Here is an 18,185-nt window from a genome sequence, read left to right on the forward strand (position 1 = left end):
CAGGCTGCAAAAAAGCTGAAAGCAAGTGTTTAAACAGATACTTGTACACTAATGTCCATAAAGCCTTTATTTACAGGAGATGAATGGTAAGAAACAACCTGAATATCTATCCACTGTGGGATGGATTAAGCAAACTGTGTTGTTTGTATTCAGTGGAATATAAGCCAACAAAGAAATGTGCTACCACTTGGAGAAACTTTGAAAACTTTTTGCTATGTGAAAGAAGCTAGTCACAAACATACGATGTATTCTGAACAAGGAAATTTGTGAAGACAGAAAGTAGACTTCTTTAAGTTGGCTAGGAAAAATAGAGAAGGTGGGAATGGGTTGATAGCCAAACACACAAAGTCAAGAAATTGTTCTGTTGGAGGACATGAAATTGTTTCCAAATTGACTACTGAAGAGGCTAAACATACCTGCAAATGTCTTGGTTTAGTATTTTATGTAAATGTATGTATCTTAGTCTCTTGTGACGTTATAATGAAATACCTGAGAGTGATACTTATTAAGAACAGAAATTTGGGCCAGAAATAGCTCAAGCGCAAGAGTACTTGCTTAGTAAGTGCATAGCCTGAGTACTGCCAGGTAAAAAACAAAGAAACAAATGTGGAAACTTACTTTTTGCAGTTCTGTAGACTTACCTGTCTAAGACCAAGGTGCCAGCATTTGGTGGAGGCCTTTTTTGCTGTGTCCTCACAAGAGAGAAGAGCGAAAGGACTATCTTAACCAGATCCAACCCTTTTATAAGCTCACTACTCCTATTCATGAGGGTACAGCCCACAGGACTCCCCACAGGCCACACCTCTCAATACCAGTGTGCTGATTACATCTCAATGTGTATTTCGCAAGGGACATAGTATTTGAATCATAGTCATCTAGCTTATGACTCTCAACAATCTTCTGTTTTTCTCTATAGCCCCCTGCCTTACTCCCTGCAGTACCACACTCAAAAGTCTAAATTTAAGAATTTCATCCAAAATCACCTAAAGCTGGTAACAGTGAGATTCAAAGGTGTGTTTCATCCTGAGGCAAAATGATCCCTAGCTATGAACCTGTGAAATCAAGCAAGTTATATGCTTCTAAATGCAAGGGAGTGATAGGTACAGGACATACATTTCTATTCCAAAAATGAAGAAAACAGGAAAGAAGTGAGGGATAACAAGTCTGAACCAAATCCAAAACCCAACAGAACAAATAGTAAAATATGAATCTAGAGATTCATGTTTGATCCGCAACCTACCTTCTGGATACACTGAAAGGCACATTGAAGGGTCCTCAAGGCTCTGAGGTTCATCCCTTACACTGCATCAGTTAATTCTCAAATACTCACAGCTCCCCAAGACTAGTGACTCTGTGTGTGTGTGTGCTGGTCCTGGGGCTTGAACTCATGGCTTGGGTGCTATCCCTGAGCTTTTTTGCTGAAGACTAGCACTCTACCACTTGAGTCACACACACACCTCTAATTCCAGCTTTTTGGTGGTTAATTGAAGATAATAGTCTCATGGACTTTCTTGCCGGGGTAACTTTGAACCATGATCCTCAGATATCAGCCTCTTGAGTAGCTAAGATTACAGTGGTGACTGGCTAAGACCATTGATTTTAAAGTTACAGGATCTCAAGGGCCCTCTACCAGGGGGTTATTACTTAGGTATTACCCTAAAGGTCTCTCAGTAGTAATCAGTGACCCCCAAAGCTCTATTAAGGGAAGCCAATGCAGTGTTGTGAATACTTTGTTTAGAGATTTTGTCTATTTAATATCCTAGTTCACTGCTTTTTAATTCTGCCCTCCACAAAGCCCAAGGGCACATGCATGGTACAGCCAGATTCTTGGCCATTTTCTTGCAAGTGTGGTCCTTCCTCTAGTTCCCCATAAGACACTCATTTTTTATTTGGTCTGTTTTTTATTGCAAAAATGCTGTACAGAGGGGTTACAGTTATAGGGGCAAGGTAATGAGTACATTCCTATTGAGCATTGTTGCCTCCTCCTTTGTTTTCCCCCTACCATCCCTTCCCTCCCACCTCTACAACAACCCTCCCCATAGTCCCCCCTCTCCCCGAAGCTGTAAAGTTTGTTATTTCTGACTAAATCTCATCAGAATGGGTATTCTGATCTCACTTTCTACTAGTACTACATTACTACAACTTTGATCATTTCTAAGAAGACCCAGGCTCTCTCCTCATGGTCTGGGCCCTCACCAGAATCAGCCTTCACATTCCATTTATTTTTCTAGAACTTCCAAACTGTTCCAGCTATGACTCATGACTCATTTCAATGCCATGTCCCCATTTTTAGGTATTAGTTATAGTAACACCTCATTCTCGGCACAAATGTCTTAGTCTGTGCTGCTAAACCAAAATATCACACACTAGATTTTGAATAAACATAGAAATGTATTCCTCATAGTTCTAGGGACTACAATTCACAACTGTCCTCAGAGGATCACTCTCAGCTTCCAAAATGGCATCTTGCTGCCTCCTCCACAGGGATAGATTATCCTCACATGTCACAAGAACAGAACAGAACAGCTCCACCCCCACCAGCCCTTTTATTAAAGCCCTAATCCCATTCATGAGGTCTTTGCCCTCATGACCTAACCACCTTACAAGGGCTCCATCTTTTAATACTATCACAATGGCCACTAAGTTTCAACACATGAATTTAGGGTGCTGCATTCAGATCATCGAAATGTAAGTGTATACATACAAAAAACACATACAAATTCATGGATTTATGAATACATTGTTATTAAACAGGAAAATTATAGGGCATCTGAATTGTGTCTCAGTAAAGCTGGCTTATTTTTGAAAGGAAGACAGAGAGACTCTACAGAAGACAACCCCTATAAAATAATCAGTACAAAACAAGTTCTATGTTCCCTAAATCTTGAACCACCGTAGTTGATCTTCTCTTTGGATAAGATATCACATTACATCATGGCACACTAATTTTTCTTTAAGGCAATGGACCTAAACCAAGTTTAACCTAAGTTTAACAAGCTTACCTGGCAGTAGCTGATTGACTAGGACATGTAGAATCCACTGACCTTCAGGATACGCCAAAGTGTCCAACATCAGAATCACATAAGAAAAAAAATCAGTTAAAAGAAAGGCAGGGCCTCCCAAACCATTCAAGATTCAAAAGGTTCCAGACCTTTCTAAACACATTCTACCATCCTAAAGAAAAGAAAAACCACCAAGTAAACCCTAGAGAAAGCACACGGTTGTCAAAGCAGGATGCTTCAAATACTTATAATTGGAATAAAGTAGGGGCACATTTAAACCGTACCACTTAGAACAATGTAGGGCTAATTGCAGGAGAGCCTTGGCAAAATTCCTAGATCAAGTAAGAATGTTATTAATAATAGTCCTTAAAGTATGAGGTGTCTTTAGAGAAGAATTTCTAGAGAAAAAGGAATGAAAGAGAAAATGGAGGTGTCGGCATCAAGTCCTTACTGTACAAAGCATGGGTCTCTGGTGAGCCATCCCTGAGAAAGGTGGAATGGCAGGTCCCACACCATACCACACCACATACAGAAGCTGTACTTGAACATGATCCCTAGGAGGTTCACACACACGATTCAAGTTTAAGAAGCACTCATTTCAAACAGTGTGACAGTACTGAATAGCAAGAGCTAATATTTAGCTTGCCTCAGAACTGAAATGTGCTATGTCCTTCAAGATACTACATAAATGAAAAACATATTAATAATCATTGTAACAGTCCCTCCTTACAGTTTCAGATTCCGTAGTTTCAGTTTAACTGGGGGAGGGGGGAGGGTGAAGCAGACGTGAGAAGATTAAGTGGAAAATTCCAGAAAGAAATAAACTGTGCCTAATTTATAAATCAAAACTTTTTTGTAGGTGTGCATGTACATAGGAGGAAACCATAATACCTAAGGCTCAGTACTGCTACAGTTTGGAACTGGAATGTCTCCAAAGGCTCCTGTGTTATAGGATTTGACTTTGGGCTTGACTCTAATGGACGGTGGTGGAAACCTTTGAGGTGGGGCCTTCTAGGAGGTTTAAAGTGCTTGAAGGGAAATATGGAACACTGTTGGGGTGCTCTCTCTCTTTCCTTCCCTCCCTCCTTCCCACCATTCCCCCAACCCCCCGCCCCAACCCCCTACCATGAGCTACCTACCATGATGTACTGCCACAAGGCCAAAAGCAACGAAGGCCAAACAACTACTTACTGAAACCATGAGTTAAAATAAGCTTTCCCTCTTTTTAAGCTGATTATCATCAGTATCTGTTGCTGTAATAGAAAGTTGACTTGCACAGGTACTATCCCATTGCTGCAGGCATCCTGTGGGGGTCTAAGTTCACCTCTGGTGGATAAAGGACAACTCATACACCCCGTGCTTTACTGTTGAGTCACTCTGAGCCCATCCTTCTACTCAAATCTCCTTTCCAACACTGAAGGATTTTCACTGTTTCAATCTTAAGTGGGGCAGGAACAGACTTAGGGAGACAGCCTGACTCCTCAGACATCTGTTGAATGTGTGTCAGGAGGCATCCCTGTCAAAAGGCATCAGAGCGCTTCTTGAAATTCTCACCCCACCTAAGTGCTAAACAACCACTCAGAGTTACATTGTCATCAGTAGGAAAAGCAAACAAAAAACAAACTAGTATGATAGAGCCATCAGTATTCCCTTAACAAAATGCAGGAGCCAGCTCCCAGACTAGCACTGACAAGGAACGATGACTTAAAAGGGACATTTGACATAGTTAGGATTGTCTCCCTTCTGGCGCCACCAGCTACCATCAGATTCCGGCCTGCGGCACCTCCATTTGAGTTTGGATGCCTCCAACTGCCTTCAGGCAACTCTGCACAGACCAGGAATGTTCCAAAAGTTAAGTGCTAGACCCTCTGCTAGTGGAAGCAGAGAACAAAAGAAAAGAAGACAACATACCTCAAAAATACAGCCTGCCGCCCCCTTCCTCGCCAGAACTCAGTATTTTCCTGAGCCTTTAACTTCCATGGATCCTAAGAGGAATAAAACCTACTGCACATGGAAACTGGAAGGGGAGTATTTTTCCTGAACAAATCCAAATAAGACCTTCATGGAAAAAAGGCTCAGGGGCGGATAGCATTTGGGATGAGTAGGGACTTTGTGGGTCATTTCCAACTACAGATAGACCTTGACTTACAATGCGGTTATGTCTCAATAAACCCACCATAAGTTAAAAATACCGTAAGCTGAAATACATTTCCCTAAGCCAACCTATGGGCACATCATAGCAACTCAGTATACTACAGAGGGTCAGTTGTTCCTCCTCATGATCGCGTGGCTGTCTGGGAGCTGTGGCTCACCCACCTCTGCCAAGAATCACAACAGAGGACTGTAGCATGTATCGCTAGCCCAAGAAAAAGATCACAACTCAGAACTCGAAGAACGGTTTCTTACTGAATGCGTACTGCTTTTCACACCACCATAAAGTTGGAAAATTACAAGTCAAATCGTAGCACGTAGGGCACCCTCTGGAGCGAATTCTATGGATTAGGAGTAAATAGGGTCCATCACACTAATTTTGGATGCCACAAGTGGCGTGCCAGCTGCCAGATCTGCTTCTCAGTGTCCTGCGCTGGGTGGAGCCGGGTGAGCCCTGGGGATTGAGCCAATTCCTTTTTTTAAGTATGATCGAATAAGAGAGAACAAGAAGGCCCACACAAAGACCTCTCTTATGACACATGCTTCCAGACCTCCCTGGGTCCAGAAGGCTCAGACTGCCTCCATACCACCCCTCTTTCTGCCCTTGTCCCTCCAATGAAGGCAGTAACTCTGCCAGATGGGAGCTGCCAACTTTCTGACCTAATCACCAGAAGGCCACGTGGTGACAAGGCCCAGAACACTGCATCTGTCATCCAGCGTTGTGCCCATTAAGAGTCACCTGGGGTGTGTGCCTCTAGAAATGGCGGGGACTCCATTTCCCAGGCTTAGCAAGTCAGCTGCACCAAGCTAAGTGTCAATACCCATGGAACAGTGAGTGTTCAGAGCTCAAACCATGAAATTGCTGTTCTTTTCCCACATATTCTGCCACCTGGGCATCATCAGAGCAGTCTGGAAGGAATGTAAAACTGTGCCAGTCCGCACGAGTTTCCTAAGACATTCTCACTAAGTCAGAAGCACATACTCCGAGAAGCTGCCTGGCTTTGGGGAGGACCACAAGGGCTGAACGTCAGTGAGTTCAGACTGTTGCCTAAATGTCACCTAATTCTAAAATTCAAAAGATGCAGTGTTCTCTGAAAGTTCAGAAGCCCAGCTCTGGGTGGTAATTACATGAGGGCTGGAGGAGTAACTGCTCATGGAAACGCTTAGGAGAGATTCGGGAATTAAAAATAACTCACATTTTTTATTTTACCAAACTGAAGCTGGCCTTACCCCCTTTCAAACCCATATATATATATATATATATATACACACACACACACACACATGTACGTATATGTAATTTTACCAAACTGGAACTGGTCTTATCCCCTTTCCAAGCCCTAGTGAAAATGTCATGAACTCCATCTACTGTCTCCCTCCACAATTAAGTGTCCACCATCCTTGATTCTGCAAGACAGGGACTATTCCCTGTTTTCCAGAAACAAGGAGGGGCAAAAAGCACAAAGGGATCCAACCCTTATCTACACCATGACCTCACACCCACCCTACAATACATCACGTTTCCTTGCATGGGTTCTTAGAAAAGAAATCAAAGTGTCCTTTGCCATCTTTCTTCTCTGGACAGATAGAAGAGAGGAAAATCCCAATAAGCCCATCTCCCCTTGCCTACCACCTCCCTCATCCTTACCCAATATGTTTAAAACACAGTAGGGCCGAAACTAAAGGGGTAATACGTGAGGTCTATTCCGACTTCAAACATGGACAGGCCCTACCAACCGGGCAGAAAGAAAAAGAGCAGAGAGAGACGCTTGAATACAGACAGTACACAAACTCTCCTAGCCACCAACAGGTCAAAATCCCGCAGTCATTTACTGCATTTAAGTCTTAAAGCTAAGGACGATGACGAAAAACACCCACTTTTTACTCGCTGGCCTAGGAGTGAGGCCGTTTATTAGGACAGACCGCGGTGTCCCCAGACAATAGCTAACTGGGTGCCGGCTCCTCTGTCCAGGCCTCCTTTAATACACTAGCAGGGGCTCCTGTCATCAAAGAAAAATGGCAGCTGATGAAAGGGCCAGTCAACGAGTAAACAGGTGATCTAACTGCTTTTTTTTCATTCCCCTCGAGATCGAGGGCAAAGAAGATCTACGTGTACATCTGCACAATGTGGTGAACTCCATCAAAAACATAAAACTGACGGGAAAAAATCTTCCTCATTTAGTTCTCACGAATTGTGATTTTCCTTAAAGTAGGAGGTAGTTTTTTCCCCCTTTTGGATAGATCGGGACACAGTAAAAAAAAAAAAAAAAAAAAAAAAAAGATGTGTTTTCCCAAGGCTTTTATGTCGAACTATACTCCAGCAAGGTTTAAACGACGATCCAGTAGACGACGGTGTTCCATTTTTAACAGAAAGAAGAGAAGAAGAAGAAGAAGAAAAAGGTCCAGTTACCCCGGATGCCCGTATCTGTGCATTCCCCAAGCTAGCTAGTTCCCGCACCGCTGCCCTCCACTTGGCTAGGAGCGGATGCTACGTCTCCGAGTTCGTTCGCGGTCTATGCGGGCACAGTTACTATTTGTTACATAATATTAAACAATTAAGGTTTTTTTTTTTTTTTTGAAAGAAAATGGTTACATAATTCTGCCCTACGGCGGCGAACACCCACAGAGGTTCTCGCGATCCCGGACAGCCCGGCGAGCTGGCGCGAGCGGCGGCACGGCGAGCCGCGCAGCAGCGCGGCACGGCGCGGCCGAGACCGCCAGGCGTTCGCGCTCGCTCGCGAGCTTTGCCGGCGAGCTGCCGCTCGCTCGCGCCGGGGCGCACCGCGCAGAGCTGGCCCTTCCCGGCTGACCACCGTGACCTTGGCTGGTCTCTCCTTACCTCCAGACCCCCCGATCCCCCCCAAAAAAACACCTCCCGATGGCGGAGCCCACCTGCGTACCTGGAGCACCGGCTAACGCAGCCTTTGCCGCACGGGGTCGCTGCGTGCGCGCTGCCGGCCGGAGGAGGACTTCCGAGCCCGGCAGCGCCCGGCGCGTGGACAGCGCTCGGCAGGCATGGACAGCTCCCGGACTCGCGGCTCGCCTCGGTTCTCCAAGGCTCGGCCCCAACCCCGGGCCTGCAGCGCAGGCAAACCGAACGCGAGGCCGAAGCTGCCGCGGAATCCAGGCGAACGCGCACGAACACGCTAAGCGAACCTACACACCGCCTCCGGGGACGCCATCCCGGCAAGGGTGCGATCCCGCCCCGCCTCCCGAACGTGCCCGACTGGACCCACCCCCATCTCTGCACAGGTGCCGGGAGGCCTGCGCGGCCGCGCCGGTCCCGGGTCCTCCACCGCGCTCCTCGGCTTCCAGGGGACCAGGCAACCGTGAGGACCAGGAGGACGAGGGACGCGGCTGGGTCCTTGCGCACTACGGGAACCCCAGGACCGAACCCATGTGACGCAGCCACGCCCCGAGGCCCAGCGGGGGCCCTCTGCTGCCCAATCCCCGGATCCCTGGTTCTCATGGCAACCCTGAAGAACCTCTTGCTCCCTGCAACGCTTCCTCCCCTCCCCCACAGGCCCACTCCGCCCTGATGGGCAAGAACGCGCTGCCTGGCCGCGCTCCTGCCGCGGAAAGTCCTCCATGTCCACCCGTTAAAGCACGTACAGAGCGCGGGGCTGAGTGCTGGGCCCACCAAAAGTCAGGCGCACCATCTCAAGACCCGCGGCGGAGGGGTGTGGGGGAGAAGGAGGGCTGGAGGGGGATGTGAGTGACCAAGGCCAGCTCATCCTAGGCTTGCAGGATCGCTGTCGCCTTATACCCCTTTCCCAAAATGTCAGAACAGGAACAACCGGGAAGGAAGAGGCTCCTTCTGGAAGCCATAGGCATAACGCTATTGGACATCAACGAGAAAGTAGGGATCCGTTTACATAGACACAGCAAGAAAAATAGTATGTACTGTGTATCAATATGTGCTAGTCACCTTACACACACACACATACACACACACACACACACACTTGCAACAAAGGACGCAAAAGGGGAGACTGTCAATTGTGATCTTTTACACACACACACACACACACACACACAAATTATTGTCTCTCAATCTCCCCCTGAGATGGTTTCAGAACCCCCACGGGTAACAGGATTCCCCAATGTTCAAGTCCCTTATATGAAAGGACATGTTTGCAACCAACAGACATCCTTTCTGTGTGCTGTAAGTCACCTCTAGATAACTTGAAATACCTGGTACATGTAAATACTATATGAATAATCGTTAACACTGCATTGTCAGGGGACAATATAGAGAAAAAAGTTGAGTACACAAGCAATTTTTATGAATATTTTTGACCCACAGTTGCTGGAATTTGTGGACACTGAACCACAAATGCGGAAAGCCAACTGTATACAAGCCTGTAATAAAGGAGGAAGAAAAGGGTTGGAGATCTTTTTTGTGACTTTTTACAAGGGCACAGAGCTGGTAAGAAGTAGATTTTGTACTCCTCTAGCAGAGAATATGGTGGGAAAAGCTAGATGGCAGCAAGCACAGTAAGAATCAACAGGGAACAACAGATTTGGAAACTGAGGTACTGCACTGTATTCTACAGAGGTAGCTGAAGCTTCAAAAATACTCATCTTGGGCACATGTGCAGAAGAGCAGAAAAGCTGCCCACAACTAGAAGACTAGGAGGTTGGCTCAGGTCCCCAAAAGCACCGAAGGAAACCATAGATGATCACCCTGGGGCGGCTCCAAGGGGGGTCATGCCCGCACTGTAAAGAAGACAGACAAAGGAGATTTGAGCAGGTTCTGAGAATAAGCCACCAGCAGGGTGTTAAGCCCAAATCACAAAGCAACAAGCCCTTCTCTCAGTCTGACCACAAACAGCCCGCCCAACTCCTTATCACCAAAGGTGGGAAGGCTAGAAACTCTTGCTGGGGCCTCTTCAGTGGAGATGTTTCAGAGTAAATACCACACTGCCAAAAAAAAAAAAAAATACATTTGGAAGCACAGGATCCAACTCAGAGCTTCTAACAGAAATCAACCTCAGTGAGATTAAGTGACATGCTCAAAGCCTAGAGCAAGATACTGGCAGAAGAATCTGGGTTCCCTCTGCAGTCAACCCTGCAAAAGTGGCTTTACGTGTCCCTAAACCTGCTCTGAGCCTGGAGGGAGATCACCTTTGCCTAAACAGCACAGCCACCCTCCAGGCCTGTGCCTTGTGACCCACTGGACACACATTTTGATCTGTCACAACAAGAAGAGAATCTTTAAAAGACACCGAAGGCAGTGGGCAAAGGGTAACTGACTACAAAAGAGATGAAAGCTAGGCCGAAAGCAAGACACATAGCTTGGTATCTCAGGATCTATAACCACTATTTATTTCTGGAAATGGAGGAAAGGTAGAGTCTAAAACAAGAGAATAAGTTGGAAGTCTAAGAAGCAGTGAGACCTCAGGTCCTCAAGCCCAGCTCCCACAAGCAGGGAAGGTGTGGGACTTCTTTTGTAAAAGTGAGATAGGTCTCTGGACAGGGGCTAGCAGGCATAGCTAAACCTTAGCTCCCAGGCTGAATCTACCTGGGTCACAAATGCACCCTGAGTACCATTTCTAAGAGAAGAAGAAACCCTAAGGCATGGGGTCTGGAGTGCCCACACCACAGGCCAGCCAGGCCTCCATCCACAGAAAGCCAGGCAAAACTACCACTCATACAGCTCCATTTAGCTTCTTAGCCATGTGCTTCTGAAGTGGATGGACAGAAAAAGCCTCAGATGTCCACACAAAGCCTCTAACATGAGAGCAGATGAGCCTCATTTTCAACCCCCTGCTGCCTAAAGACAGTGGCGGCCTTCAAAAATTTTTGAGAGAAAACTATCTTCAATTTATTAATTTATATTCAGACAAATTAGTAACTGTGAGGTTAGAATAAGGACACTTTCATCCATGCGAGACCTCAAAAATTTACATCCTTTGTCTCTCTTTTCTTGGAAGCTGTTATAGAAATGTTCTCCATCAAATTTTGGGAGTAAGCCAAGAAAGTAGAAATCATGAGACCCAAGAGAAAAAGCAAAGGGCATTTCCAGGATGACGGAGCCGATTCCAAGTTGACAGCTGTGCAGGGAGCCCTCAGTGACCAGCTATGTGGCCAAAGGGCACCTGAGAGATAGCCCGCAAAAGACAAAACTGGGAAATTACATAATGCAGCCCCAGATTGACACAATTGGGTAAGTTTGGGGGACATAGAGATGATATGGACATAAAAACATCCAAGCAAAAAAGAGAAGAAAGAAAGAAAAGACTCCAAAAGAAAACAAAATGTCCTACACAATAATCAAGTCTTCACGGTATAGTACATGGCTCAGATATGAGCAGCACTCAGAGCAGACTCACCACTCTACATTCTGATGTGGCCAGATTTACCAAAAGAGAGGATTTGGGAGCAGTAGGAGTCAGGGCAGGATGGGAAGAGGGTGAAATCTTTGCCTTCTTTGGGGAAAAGTCAAGGAAGTAGTTGTAATACTAGCATCTGGGAAGGTGCACTGTGTTAGTGAGGCCTTTGTTTAGAACTCTGGCAGAATACACAATTAGAAAATCAAATTAAGTTGGGGGGAGGAGGAGTGGGAATTGAGGAACTGCAAAGCCAGGTGACCTTCCAGATGAACAGAGTGGGGTACCCTAGGGATAGGCTGGGAGGCAGAAGCAGCACCCCAGCTGCAGAGGGAGGCCCTCAACAGGGGCTGCCTGTGTCCACACAGCCTTGTGGGCCCCAGAGCACAGAGCAGGGCCAGGCAAGGCCTGACATATAGAGATGACCCAACAAGGAAGCAAGGAGCTCTGCTTCCCACCTTCTCCCTCCTCCTAGGCTCCAGTACCCCAATAAGGAGATGCAGGCCAGGGCGCATAATGTTCTCATCTCTCTAGGAACATCCTGGAGAAGTTTCTGTGAGATCCACACAATTTTCATTGAAAGAGAACAGACAGATCCCTAGAAATGGCAACTTGGAGGCTCTCAGAAAACTAACACACCACAGCCTGGACTTGGCCGCCTTCAGCCAGGGTGAAAAGATGGATGCCATTGGCTCTGGCTAAAGCCACCTATGAGAACAACTAAAGGTTTCCACCCAACATGGAGACCTTGTAAAGGCAGCACTCCCAAGCAGGACCCAGATTCAGTGAGAGGTACTCTCCTCACTCTGGAGGCTTCTGTGGAAACGTGTAAACTTAGAACTTTAGAAGGCACTTATGGTAGCTTTAGGTCACTAAGCTTTAGAAAAGGAACATCCTAGAATTATTGCTACGGGTATTTCTTTCTCTGAAGTTCTTGGTATCAAGAGGATTTCTTGTTTGGGAGGAGATTTTTCCGTCTCATTTTGTTTATTTTGGAATATTTGCATAATGAGATATCTTGGGGATGAGACTAAAGTTTAAACATATTCTTATTATATACACATGGCCAAGGTAATTACACACCATATTTTTAAATAATTTTGTACCTAAAATAAACTTTCCACTTATAGCACCAAATTTCAGACTTCTGAACATTTTAGATTTCCAATTTTCAGATTAGGGATGCTCAACCTATATTAGATTTCTGGTATCATAAAGGGTTTTTATTATAGAGAGTTTCAGTTGGAAGCTACCACTTCTAGGGATAAAGTTAAACAATTTAAATAAGGGGTTAGAGGACATAGCTCAGTAGTAAAGTGTTTGCTTAGCCTGAGTAAGGCTGTGGGATTCCAATCTCCATCAGCACACAGACAAGAAAAGAAAAAGGGAAAGAAAAGAAAAGAGAAAAGAAGGAAGGAAAGAGAGAGAAAGACAGAGTGTGTGAGGAGAGGAGAGGGGAGGAAGGAGGGAGGGAAGGAAGGAGGGAGGGAGGAAACTAAAAAATGACATAAGCAAACTTAACAGTCCCTAGTTGTTGGCCTTCATGTGATAGGAAGAGAAAGAATAGAGAACAGATCTGCCAGCATCTGGCAGGGTTCTTCCTTTGTCAAGAGACCCATGGAGCCACCAGAGTGATACACCTAAGGGCACGCAATCCACAATGCTGCATTACAAGTGAAGATCCATCCCAAGCCCCCAGCTGTGCCTGAACTGTGGTGACAGAAATGGCCCTCAATAAGGACAAACATGCATTGAACTTTCCTGTGCCATGTGCCTTGTTACAAGGAGAAAGAGGAGAGAGGGAGAGCTCTGCAGAGGAAGAGGGAGAGGGAGAGGGAGGGGAGAGAGGGAGGGAGAGGGAGAGGGAGAAGGAGAGGGAGAGGGAGGAGAGAGAGAGGGAAAAGGAGAGGGAGAGGGAGAGGGGGAGGGGGAGAGAGGAGAGGGAAAGAGAGAGGGGGAGGGGGAGAGGAAGAGAGGGGGAGAGGGAGAGGGAGGGGGAGAGAGAGGGAGAGAGGGAGAGGGAGAGAGGGAGAGAGGAAGACAGAGAGAGGGAGAGAAGAGGAGAGGGAGAGAGGGGGAGAGAGAGAGCATGCGCTCCATAATTTCCATTCTACAGTTGAGACTAGTTAAGGCTCTCCAGGCCAATAAACATGTAATAGGACCAAGAGTCAAGCCAAGGCAACGTGCCTAACTGCTGTTGTCCAATGCCCTGGTCAAACAAAGCATAACAGGAATGGAATGGTGGGAAAGGCATTTCCTCTCTAGCACATATTCCCATTGACTGATGGACGTTAACAGCCAAATCTACTGCGCTGCTGGGCCCAGATCAAATAACAAGTTCCTTATATTTAGAATCCGAACAAGGAAAATCTTCCCAAAATCCACACAAATGTTCTAGCTTGGGGAAAAGTGGGGCATGCCCTATCCAAAAGCAGAAAACAAAAACACTCATCGCTGCTTTTGAGATCATTTTTTTTTATAATCCTTAAAAATGGTCTTTGTTTTGGGCATCTCAAAAGAAAAGCGTATCAACTTTTATTCCATTATATAAAAGAAATCTGCTTTTCTGTGAGTGTACAGATGGATAGTTTTAACCTTTCTGCTCTTCTATCAGGCCTAGTGCTTCCTAAGAGGGTAGACAAAAGCCTCTAGAGATCAGTTCAGAAGTGCTCCTCAGACAGAAATAAGGTGTCCTGGAATAGATACAGCTCCCAAAAATGTGTAACTCAAATACTAATGTGAATTCAGTACTCTCCAGTGCTTGAATGGATTAGAGCATTAGCACGAAGAACCAAATCCCAAGGCCCCTTGCTTTGCCAGGGGCCAGCAGGTAGCTTGACTGCCTCAATTCCTTCCATAACCTCCTATATTGCTGAATCGAAATTCATTAGAAAATCATGACTGGAGCATCAAAATTTGTGTGATGCAGCCAAAGCAGTACATAGAGGGAAACTCCTAGCTTTAAATGCTTATATTAGAAAAGATAGTGACTATTAACAGGACTGAGGCTGCCCAGAACTGGAATTATGGTGGCCACCACAAACCTTTTCAGTTCTGGCTTTCTGATCCAGCAAAGAAAACCATTTTGACTAATCCAACACTGCTCCCAAAAGCAACAGCCACCAGGTGATGTGGCAGTTCCCAGCTTTTCTACTTAAATGACAATACACTACCATACCAAATTTATAATTTCATAAAAAACCAAAGTTGATTTTCCTTTGAAACAAAGAAAAATTATTCATAAGTTCATGAATATCAAAGTTTTGTCTTCTTGGACCCCCAAAAATTAATCACAATTTCATGAGTATCAAAGTTGTTGTTTCTTTGAAGCAAATCGTGTTCAAGTATAAAAAATAAAAACTATTGATAATGGCTCCCCCTATATGGCATTAATCTTGAAGGCTGAGAGGCGCTGGACTAAAGACACATTCCAGAGCCTCTAAGTTCTGGGACTTTAGCTGGCAAATCTCCTCCAGATCATTTCTCTTTCAGAAGCCAATGTGCTTTTGCAGAGGTATAAAACACACAGGAACAAAAGAAACCCAAAGCTTAGACTAAGCTGGGTTCTAAGCTTTGTTAAGACCTCGGGAAAGCCAATCAACCTCCCGAACCTTAGTTCCCAGACCTGTAAAATGGGGTTCTGGGGTGTCTGTGCCGTGAATTAAAAGCAACAAGGGTTTTGAAAGTGTCTTGTAAACTGTGAAAAGCTACCAAAGTATCAGTGGCTCACTTCTCAGTTACTGCAATGCCTGCTGGGCGTGTAACTCTGTCCTCAAATTCCCTCCCCATAATCTGGGGATTGGCCTGGGCAGTCTTTCTTTTTCAAATACTCCCAGAAAAAAAAAAAAAACTCAAATAATAACTTTAGTAAGTAACTCTAGAGTTTTGATTTTTAACAGGCAAGAAAGAAAAAAAATTCTAGACTTCACGAATCATGATGGAAGCGCTTTGACTTCGGGGCTTTTAGGCGACTACTTTGAGAAAAGTTATTTACTAAAAATACTCTCCTAAAAGACCATTCGCCCATGGCCTTAGCACGAAGGGAATTTCTTCTGCTGCAGAAGAAAGCTAGCGTCCACCTAATCTGTCCTCCTGGAAAGAGGAGCTCTAGGTCAACTCTTGTTAAAATATTACCAGTTCTGGAGTGCAAACCCTGTGTAAACCCTGTTGCTGCGCTAACAACGTGAGTTCTTCATAAAGAGGAGTGAAACGTGAAATGGAGCACCATTTTTGAAACTCGGGGGCTCCAAACGGCTGAATCAGCATTTTCTGAAACAAAGTCTTCTGGGCCTGGCCTTTTAAAACAGCGGCGAAGAGAAAGTTGTGCAATAATCGCTTATTTACTCACGAGCGCTACTTGTTTTGGGTCTTTTATTTGCATCTCTTGAATGAAACACTTGGCCAGAAAAGAATATTACAAATTGCATCCTAAAGATCTGAGGAGCTGGTTTTCATAATAATATTTTTTTTAAGAAAAAAAAATCACCTGTGGCTCTCTTACTTTACCCCCACGATTCGGTCAAAGCAAACAATAAGAAGTTCGCCTTTCTTCCCATCTCAAGAAAAGACGAACACAATAAAAAGTAAAGAATACCCTAATTTCCATAACGCACATGCTCCAGGGCCCTCGCTGGGCAGGCGTTTGGGAGAAGGGAGGCAATCAGCAAAGGCGAGAGAGTTGCATCAGAAATTTCCTTCTGCAAACGGTACCCGCTCTTATCACGTTTCCACGGCTGGCGGGCTGCTAGTTCGCGAGCCCTCAAACTTGAAGTTAAGGCCCCAGCGGCGGGTGAACAGGGCCACTTACCAGCATCAAGCTGAGGTGGGGGGGGGGGGGTGGAAGAAGAAGAAAGAAGACAGAAAGAAACAACGTGGAAAAGGAAGAAGAAGAAGAAGAAAAAGAAGAAGAAGAAGAAGGAAAAAAAAAAAAGATCCTCCGTCCGAGGCTGGGCCGCGCTCGGGACTTGGGAGTGTCTGGCACCGCTGCCCCGCCCGCCTGGCGCGCGCGCCGAGGCCCCGCCGCGCAGCGGGAGCACCCCGGGCTCCAGGGGCGCCCGGGCGCCCACCCCTCTAAGGGCGGTGGCCCCCCGAGAACGCGGCCTTGACCGCAGCCCCCGCCCCAACCCCCCCAAGCCGCTGGCGTCTGACAAGATGGTTCAAGAATGCGCCGCTCGGGCTCCACACCTCCCCCCAGGGGTCGGGAGCGCAACGGGGAGAGCCCGGCGGGGGCGCCCGGCCCGCCACGGCCCCGCATCCGACACCCCAAGTCCCGCCATCCAGCGCCACCCGCCGAGGGGCCTGGGGGACGCCGAAGCCCCCAGCCCGCAGGCGACGCCCTTCCGCCCGCCTCGCCTCCGCGCGGGGGCCCGGCGTCCCCAAGCCGCGGCCGGCCGGCCAGCGCGCAGACAATGACGACGCGGGGACCCGCCCGGCCCGGCCCGGCCCGGGGCCGCGGGGCGCGGACCACAAAAGTAACTTGCCGCCGCGCTCCCCGCCCAACTCCGTACCTGCCGCGGCGCTGCTCCTCGCCGCCTCCGCGTGGCCGCGGGCGGGCGCAGGGTCCCCACGGGGCGAAGGAGGTGCGTGGGACGGTCCCGGACGGACCGCGCTGCCGAGGGCTGCACGGAAACTTTGGGCTCCCGCGGGTCACAGACAGTCGAGCCCGCCCGCCCGACTGGCCGCAGCTCCCTTCCCTTCCTGCCTCCTCGGGGCCTCCCCACCCCCTCGATGGGCTTTAAACTCTCGCGGCCCCGCCCGCCCTCCCCGCCTCCGCCTCCGCCGCCGCCGCCGCCGCCGCCTCCGCCTCCTCCCCCGGCCGCTTTTCCTGCTCCTCCTCCCGCCGCCCGCCGCCGCCCGGACCGCTCGGCGGCCGCCAGCGCGGGAGGAGCCGCGGCCTGGGCGCAGGGCGTGGCGCGGGGGGCGCGGGGCCCAGGCCGAGCAGCCGCGGGGGCCCGAGGCTCCTGGAGGCTCCCGCCCCCCGAGGCCGGCGCGCGCGGGGTCCCCCCACCCCCAACACACACACTTCTTTCTTGCCTTGCGGGACCCCTAGACGCCGGACCGCGCCAAAGGCGAGGCTCCCGCGGCCGCGCCAGCGAAAGACAAATCGGACCTGTCCCGAAAGGCAATTTGCAAGCGAATTGTTTGAAACTCCAAAAGAAGAAAAAGAAGAAAAAAAAAAGTCTGCTCAGTTCAGTCCAAACCCCAAGCACACGAGCGAGCGCGCGTCCGCAGCGGGGCGAGCGGGACGGGCGGGACGGGCTGCCGCCGCCAGACCCCAGGTCGGGGGCAGGCGGTCCCCGCGCCCGAGAACAGGAAAACGTGGGTTTGCTCACAACCCGCTGAGGTCTTTCTTGGGACCTCACCTCTCTGAGCCTCAGACTCCACGTCTGCTCGTGAGTATTGGGAGGAAGGGAGGAGGGGGAGGCCCTTCCATTTTTTTCCCCCTCTCCCCCTTTCTGGACGCAAGCAGCCAAGCTTGAGTGTCCCAACAATGGCCCGCCTGAAAAGATGTCCTAGGGATTCAAAGAAGTCAGACCTGAAACACACAGAAAGTGATTCCTGGATGGGCTCCTGAGTTCATGAAAAACCGTCCCCCAGCAGCACGGTTCTTCGTGTCTGTATCAGGTCGAAATCGTCATGCACACAGGATAACAATAATCAATTGGGGTCTCGGTCTCTCGGACTCTCTCTCTCTCTCTCT

At 47.9% G+C, this 18,185-nt stretch overlaps 1 protein-coding gene across 2 annotated transcripts in view; it reads right to left on the minus strand.

Annotated features, from left to right (window-relative positions):
- Positions 1-17,189, minus strand: part of Grb10 (growth factor receptor bound protein 10) — a 160,660-nt gene extending 143,471 nt beyond the window's left edge. For both annotated transcript variants that reach the window (XM_042684990.1, XM_042684989.1), the window contains exon 1: positions 16,993-17,189. The gene's annotated coding sequence lies outside the window, so the exon portion shown is untranslated. The remainder of the gene's footprint in view (positions 1-16,992) is intronic.
- Positions 17,190-18,185: the final 996 nt, after the last annotated feature.

The sequence above is a fragment of the Dipodomys spectabilis genome, unplaced genomic scaffold (genome assembly GCF_019054845.1).
Source record: "Dipodomys spectabilis isolate Male_0828 unplaced genomic scaffold, ASM1905484v1 ptg000092l, whole genome shotgun sequence".
In the NCBI taxonomy this organism is placed as follows: Eukaryota; Metazoa; Chordata; class Mammalia; order Rodentia; family Heteromyidae; genus Dipodomys; species Dipodomys spectabilis.